The sequence below is a fragment of the Eubalaena glacialis genome, chromosome 6 (genome assembly GCF_028564815.1).
Source record: "Eubalaena glacialis isolate mEubGla1 chromosome 6, mEubGla1.1.hap2.+ XY, whole genome shotgun sequence".
Taxonomy (NCBI): Eukaryota; Metazoa; Chordata; class Mammalia; order Artiodactyla; family Balaenidae; genus Eubalaena; species Eubalaena glacialis.
In genome coordinates, this window is record NC_083721.1 from 89,987,197 (window position 1) to 89,995,890 (window position 8,694).

General features: G+C 35.4%; 1 non-coding gene across 1 annotated transcript; it reads left to right on the forward strand.

Annotated features, from left to right (window-relative positions):
• The first annotated feature begins 2,038 nt into the window (after positions 1-2,038).
• LOC133094145 (U6 spliceosomal RNA) lies at positions 2,039-2,141 on the forward strand. The gene has a single exon (XR_009701366.1). It is a non-coding gene; the product is annotated as a U6 spliceosomal RNA (small nuclear RNA).
• The last annotated feature ends 6,553 nt before the right edge of the window (positions 2,142-8,694 follow it).

Consider the following 8,694-nt stretch of genomic DNA (forward strand, 5'->3'; position numbering starts at 1 on the left):
CTTCTGGTTATACAAAACCAGCATTTTCTTCAGACTTGCGGACTGTGGTGTGTAAGTAAAACATGTATTGTCTTTTATTTGATTTTTCTGATAGCTTTTTCACCAAAATTACTCCAAAGCATTTTTCTAAAGCAGCAGTTCTCAAACTTACCTGAGCTTCACAATCAGCTGTGGACCTTTAGGAAAACTGAGATTCCTGAGCAACACGTAAGTCTAGGTGCTGCTCGGGAACCTGTATTGTCCGAAAGCCCTGGAGCTGATCCTGAGACTCACTTGGGTTTGGGAACCTCCACTAACATATTTACAAAATAAGAAAGAATAAAATTATTTTTGCTCTGTTTTTTTTTATCTAGTAGTTAGTTTGTGGTAATTATCAATAATTTTTTAATCAGCGCTTAACTAATTGACCAAAAGTGTCTCATCCTGAAATTGGGCGATTTTAAAAACAAAATAAACAGTAGTGAAGAATTCTGCTTGTTTCACGCAGCAGTTTAGTAGAATGATACCTGGCCTAAAAGCCAGTCCCCAGGAATTGATTTATGCCTCTGATACGTCCCTGGCCTGTGAGTTGGCAAGGCGGTTAATGTCAGTATCTGGTTTCTATTTTGTAAAATGTGTAGTTTGGTCTTTTTCACATAGCGCTGAGGATCAATGAAGATACATGATATAAAGTGTTCTTATACACTAGGAAGTATTATAATTCTGAATATAGTTCTCATTATGCTTGAAAGCCTGTGTATTTATTATATTTTTTAAAAGTTTAATTGTATATTTAGACTGTACTATTTTTATATATTAACATCTATCATCTATCTATCTATCTATCTATCTATCTATCTATCATATATCTATCTCTTTCCATTCATTCATCTATTCCACCACCTTCCCTGTGATTTAAAACAAAACATGAACTTTGGTTACTTGGGAATACCATGTTTGCCTGTATTAATGCCAGTGTCAGCATCAGGCACCTCACAGAGGATTTGAGGTGGAGTCATATACTGAACATCTAAGGCAATATAGAAATAACTCTCCTGGTGATGAACAGGAGTTCCAGACTTCTTTAAAAGACAGATGAATGATTATGTTCCATATGATCTAATATAAACATTTACATCTGTTAAACATATATCTTTCATAAATTCTGGCAGAACCAAATACAATTCACAAACAGTTATTATATAATTGCCTTATTTTCTGATGCATATTGCATACCATTATTTCAGAAAACATACCAAGTAAAATCATATTTATCTTAGATAAATGCATCCTGTATATTTTCAATAAAGTGAGAGAAGTCACCACAATAACGTAAAAACCACATATGGCTGAGAAAAATGCCAAAGGGGGGAAAATTAATTTTGATTTTGGTAGTATGTTTCCTGAGCTGGAACAGAACCCTGAATTGCTGGTGGCATTCACACCTCTTCATCACTGCCGTTAGCAATTCTTTATCTACTTCTGGAGTCTATAAAAGCTTAGTGTATCAGAGAGATGCCAAATTCATATATAACTCCTGATACAGTGTTATGAAAATGATTCATTAATAAGCAATATTCAGACCTCTGTGATGAACTGTGGAGTCCAAATCAATTCACAGAGAACATTTCTCAATCTTTTTTTCTTTTCACATTCTCTTATTTTTAATACATTCAAAGTAAAATCATGGCTACTGTAATTCTATAGCAACTTTCAAGCTGAGAACATTGTGTTAACTTACTTATCATACAATCATACTCTATATTCTGGTCCTTAGACAGGTGGCTTTCACATCTTTTTGATTGAAAGCAACTGTAAGAAATATATTTCATGTCCTGACATGGCACACTCACCACCCTCCCTTGCAGCAAACACATACAGTTAAGAAACAAAATTTTTGAAATAACACATTTACTTATTATTACCATTTTTACTTGTTCTATTTTCTTCTATTCTGTGTCTTTGTAAAATACTGGTCACTCAATTAAATTGATTTAATGTTCCACCAATGTGCAGCTGAAAAAAAACTGCCTTGTTGGTACTGTCCAAAACTACTTGGAGTTCTGAGCTTGGCAACAGCATACTAAAATTGGAACAATTGGAGATTAGCATGGCACCAGGGCAAGGATGACACACACATTTGTAAAGAATTTCATATTTTTTAAAAAGTCACTTGGGGAATTGTCCAATCATAGATGAATGGACAAGCAAAATGTAATATATACAAACAATGAAATATTATTTAGCCTTTAACAGGAAGGAAATGCTGACACGTGCTAAGACATGAAGGAATCTTGGAAACATTATGCTAAGTGGAATAAGCCAGTCACAAAAGAACAAATACTTTATGATTCCACCTGTATAAGATAACTAGAGTAATCAAATTCATCGAGACAAAAAATAGAATAATAGTTGCCAGGGCCTGGAGGAAGGACGAATGAAGAGGTATTATTTCATGGGTATAGAGTTTCAGTTTTGCAAGATGAATAGAGTTCTGGAGATGGATGGTGGAATGGTTGCATGAAAATGTGAATGTACCTAATGCCACTGAACTTTACACTTAAAAATGGTTCAAATGGTAAGTTTTATGTTGTGTATATTTTACCACAATTACAAAAACATCACTGGACAACACAAATTTCATTGATATATTTCAGATTTATTGAATCAGAGGTTGGGATCCTGAATCTGGGAATTTTTAAGAGCTATACAGGTGAATTTGATGCGAAGTGGTTTGGAAATCACTGCTTTAGAATATAACTATGACTTTCCCTCCTAACACCCACATTCTTTTGCCATTTCTCTGAGAGAAACAAAAAGTGTGTGGTGAGACCCTGCAGATCCTAACTTTACTCCTGATCAGGATTATTTTTTAAAAAGATTAAAATTTACCCTCCCAAAGACCTCACCTCCAAATAGTATTAGGATTGGTCATTAGGATTTAACATATGAACTTTGGGAAGACACAATCATTCAGAACATAGCAGCTATCTTTTTGTGTGTGTTTTATATACCAAGTCCTGTACATACATTAATTTATCTAACATGGCAGTGTTCCATTTAGGATTTATATTTTTATTTTATTGATGAGGCAACAGAAGCTCAGAGAAGTTAATACCTTGCCCAATGTCTGAAAGCCCATACCTGGTGGAAACTACGTCTATCTGGCCCCCAAACTTTTAGTCTTTTCAACACTATCCTCCTTCTCTGCACAATTTTATTCCATTCTTCCACAGCACAGTGGAGGAGACCTCATTACTGTCATTTTAAAAATAAGAAAAGAACCTCAGGGAGATGACTTTATGAAGGTCACCCAGGAAGCCTTCCACGTTTTGATTCGATTTTCACCCATAAAATAGAGCTATTTTACCTCTGAGAAATATATTGAAGAAACCAAATAAAATTGAAAGTCATAAAAATAATGCGAGAAGAGTAAAATCTTGATTAATACGAAAGTGCCAGGCAGCTACGGTTAATTGAAGGTTAACTAGAGGCTTCTTTTTGTTTTAACCTTTAATGCTGAAAATCCTTTCAGAATAGATTTAGCCACGTCCTGGTTTATGTAAGTTTAGTGTAATGAACACAGTTAAATCTTTCTTTGAGTGTTTTCTCTTTTTTTTTAACTTCTGTATATCCTTGTAGATGTGGATCATACAGGAAATTGATTTGAATTTTTATGGAGGCCAGGAAAAAAATTAAAAGTGGCTCTTTAGACCAAGTCTTTCAAAGGACCTCATATGGTCTCTTGCTTTAAAATAAAGCACCAAAACAGTTCCAGGTCTAGTTCATTTTTTTGTTTTTGCTGTTTGTCTGTTTTGTTTTTTTTTTTCCTTTGGAAGGTGTTTTTTGTTTTTTGGGGTTTTTTTGTTTGTTTTTTCTTTTTTGTGAGACTGATTCAAGGAGGTTGGTCTGTGGAAGACAATTATACAATTGAATAGTACTTTAAGCTCCTCTCCCTCCAAATGGAATTTTAGGCTGAAGAACTATTACCATTTTTTCTGCTTATACAGGATATTCCCTTATATCGAGGAAAAAATGTATTTACAATTCTATAGATTGTTCAGAGATAATAAAAATCTGAACTTTTTCATTTATTAGGAAAAATATAAAGGTGTGGTTTTCTCACAGAAGCCAGTGAAGTCCCACTCTGAACAGTTGACCTCAATCTCCCTTTGCCTAGACTGACACCCATCATCCTTCCCTGTATGCATTATCCAGCGCCTTTACTATTTTCATTGAAATACATTTATTGAAACAGAGGGATGAATAATTTGACCTGGGAAAGAGTGAAGACAGAATCAAAGAGACACACACCAGAAATGGCTACTACAAGTGCTTTGGGTGTCTTTATTGGCTGGTCAACACTATAGAATTTAAAGATTAGCAAAATAAATTTAGAAATAGATTTTATTGTTTAAATTAGTGATTTTCAAAATAGAGACTAAAATATTTTTTAAAAATTAATAGAAAATTGGGGCCTTTTTAGGAGTTAATCTGTGGCAAGTATTTCTGGTTACAAAAAAACATTTAATTTATACACTTTTATTCTTATAAAAGATGCTAGTAGAGGAAAATAAAATACCAAACATCAATAAATGTTATATTAGCAAATATAAAAAAATCAAATTAAAAATATAAAATATTTTAGAAACATTTACTCTATCATAAGACTATAGTTTAAAAGTCTAACCAAACATTTCCCTTTAAGAAGGGCCCCCTACGTTTGATTACTACAGAGGCCTCTGTCTAAACACTAGTTTGGAAGACTACTGTTGACCCAAGTCTGACGAGGTAGTCAGCTGAATCCTACTGCTATAATATTGCATTGTCCAGTGAATCTTTCATGCTAGGTATAGTCTTAGCACCCTAAAGGAAAAACATAAAGCCGAGGAGTGGTAGAGTTTATAGGACAGTTTTGTGTATGCTGGCTACTAAATGACTATATTTGCAGAAGAATTTCATTTTTAATTACTTAGAAAGTTTGCTTTCTTTACTTAGAAAGATGCCACGAAAGCAGTGTATAACCTTCTCCTGCTTACAACTATTGGCTATTGATTTCTACCCTAAGAAGCCTAAATATTTGTATATCCAGATTGGTTTAGGTCACTTTATAACAAGATATATCAAAATAAAGCTTGAGTGAGATTCCTAAGGATATTCAGCCAGTGCATAGACTAAAAGATCAATAACATCCTTTCCACTTTAAAGACACAGAACTCTTCCTATGAGCCTACATTCGGAACATTCCTAGAAAAGGAATTGGTTCTCTGGAACATTTTGGTGATTAGAAATGACTTTGCCAAGAAGAATTTGCTCACACCTGTGTTCTTGGATTGATGGTTCTTTTATAGAAGTTGTTTTGCTATAACACAAGTAGACCTTAAATGAGAATATAGAAAGTGTGATGATAACATAGTCCCAGCATTTTATATGGAAGGGGTTGTAAGTAGGGAGTACACCTGAAGGGGCAGTGATTGAGTTTGGCTACCAGAAAAGAAGCTGAAGGCTGTCCCAGTCAGTGTGAAAAGTAACCTGAAGTTCTCATGCATATGATCTTCTTAGAAAAGAAGTAGGACCACCCTCTTTTCCCCTCTACATAGCCCTCTCAGCCTTCCTGCTGCAATTCAGAATCTCTGCTTTCAGGCTGAGCTTAATGTTTACCTGAGTCTTGCATTACAAGATTTAAAAATTGTTGGGGAGATGCCAAATGATCTAGCAGAGAGATCCACAACAAGACACATAATTCAAACAGGTTTGACAGACATAGGATTCATATTTCTAGTATATTGCCTGGATAGTCAATTGCCTTTCATGTCTAGTTGCAAAGAGTTCACAAATCTATGTAAAACCCAAAACTTACATTTTGTGGGCTCCATGTTTGTGAGAGTTATTTATGTTATTAAGAGGGCTAAATGTCACTTATACATATCACCACATTTATGGAGATGGATACCAGATATCTTAATCTTCAAAGCTGTTATATATTGTGGTTGGAGACATATTCTATCAAACTGCCCCTTTTTCTAACACTTGCCAAGGTGATGACAGAGAGAGAGTTGCCTAACCTGATGAAATTTCATTTCCCAAATTCTTCTATCTCATCTAAGTTAGTTTGAGTCAGCATTTACCTTTCCTGCTTTCTTCCATCTGTTCTCTTTTCACACTTGTCTAATTTATCATTTGATTGATACTCTAGCTATCTACCATATTGTTCAAAAGACAAAGAAAACATTATATCTTTAGAATTTTAATAAAATAAATTTAAGTGATTTTAAACTTAGTGCCTTTCCAACCCCACAGCCTTACTCTATCTTTACCATGAGCCAGTTGCTCCATAGCTACTGGAAAGACAGTAAAATAAAAAGGTAGTACAAGCTTGAGGAGGGCGCTAGGGAAATAGTGAAAGTTTGTTATGCACCTCCCACTGTAATGGCATTAGCTGAAAGCTTACTTTTCCTTGAAGATGTTGAAAGATCCAAACAGCACTCCTTCCTTAACCCTGAGAAAAGCCATATAATATACAAAATAATCATTTTTCTTGAGCTCATTAGAGAGCTGAAGTCACAAGACAATCAAGTAAACTGAATTCTAAATAAGGACAAGTCTCATCCAAAAGAAGCCAAGACATACAAACTTATTCACCTTAGGCAGAGTATGGGACATACACCAAACAAGTGGGTAAAAAGAAATCAGCTAAATTTAACAAATTCTTAATACCAGTGTGACTCTGCATTTCAGTTAAGAATAGCTGGTAGAGTGAGACACAAGGGGAGTTCACACTCACTCATACCCTCTTTTCCACAGACCTCCATCAGGGGCTTACGAAAAAAATGGAGGCAGCGCAAGTGATGAGGTAGAGCCCCGCCAGTGGCACAGGTGTGAAGGCAGTGAACAGCAGCTGCTAATGACCAGGCTAAGGCTGTGCCTACTTCCCTGAAGTGTTCTTTCCTACAAAACAAAAGCCTTAATCTGCTATTGTGGGGAAATAAACTCTCTCCTCCCAGGGCATGAGTAGAGATTCATTGCTTCTGAGGTAGGAATAGATGTAAAACCTGTCTGCCTCTGGGAAAGGGGTAGGGGAGCCTATCATCCTGAGGACACAACCAGAGGTCCATTCTTGCTGAGTTAGAAGTAGAAGCAAAACTCCTTCTCCTTGAACCTAGCATCCTACACTCTTCAAAAAAGAGATCTGCTATTACTGCAGGAAAGGCAGAAAACCTCTGCCTAAGAATACTGAAAAAAGGAGCAGGAATGGAGAAAAAGCCAAACCACAGAGACCCAGGCACACAAACCTGCCTAAAACTGACCAGGAAAGTAAAATGCCCTACCCCCCACAAGAAATCTAGTGTCAGGGACTACCAAAACCTGAGACTAGAATTTGAACACTGAGAAAGATCTTCCAACTTCCCAGGTACCACACTAAATACAAGCTAATGGAAGCCAAACACTGGAAGACCTGAAGCCTGTGCTATACCAGGAACAGCTTTACCAAGCCCAGCTCAGCTATGGAAATCCACTTCCCACACCAAGAGCTTTACTGAAGAAGAGGCAAGTAAAGAGGGGTGGGGGGAGGTGGGCTTTACCATTTACTGGCATATATGCTATTTATCTCAGATTCTATACTTCTTTTTAACAACGTTAATCATTTAGTCAAAAACTCTAAGACACACACTGAAACAAGAAAAAATCCATTTCAATAGTTAAAGCAATTAATAGAACCAGAGGAATGACTCAGATATTTGAACAATCAGATGGGTCTTTAAAATAGTCATGATTAATATGTTGAAGTATATAGTGGGAAAGATAGATCACATACAGGAACAGATAAAAATTATAGCAGAGAGAAAGAATTATTTTTTAAAAGTTGAGTACATGCTAGTAAAAAAAAAGAACCATCAAAGATGAAGATTTCCTTCACTGAACTTATCAGAAGACAAGATACTACTGAAAAATATCCAGTGAATGAGAAGATAGGTAAATAAAAATATCCAAAATGAAAGGTAAATAGAAGGAACAGAGAGAGAGGGAAAGAAAGAAAGAAAGAAAGAAAGAAAGAAAGAAAGAAAGAAAGAAAGAAAGAAAGAAAGAAAGAAAGAAAGAAAGAAAGAAAGAAAGAAAGAAAGAAAGAAAGAAAGAAAGAAAGAAAGAAAGGAAGGAAGGAAGGAAGGAAGGAAGGAAGAAAGAAAGAAAGAAAGGAAGGAAGAAAGGAAGGAAGGAAGGAAGAAAGAAAGAAAGAAAGAAGAAAGGGGAAGGAAAACCAGGAGGGAGGAAGAAAGAGGAAGGGAAGGAAAGAAGAAAAGGAAAAAAGAGAGAAAGAGAGAAAGAGAAAAGAGTATCCAACAGCTGTGGTACAATATCAGTTGGCCTAATATGCATGTATCATGCACCGTCTCCCAAAAGAAGAAAAGAGACCGAGTGTGGTAGAAGACATATTTAAAGAGGTAATGAGAATTTTTCAAGATTAAAGGAAGAAAACAAACCACAGATCTAAGAATCAGACACACACACACTCACACACACACACACACACACACACACGCACACATATATATAATAGTCAAACTGTTTAAAACCAAAGAAAAAGAAAATATCTTGAAGGCAGAGAAAAGAGAAACATTATATGCAAAGAAACAAAGATAAGAATATAGCAAAACAGAAGGCAATGGAGTGACATCTTAAAAGTGTTTAAAGATATAGAAATTGTCAACCCAGAAT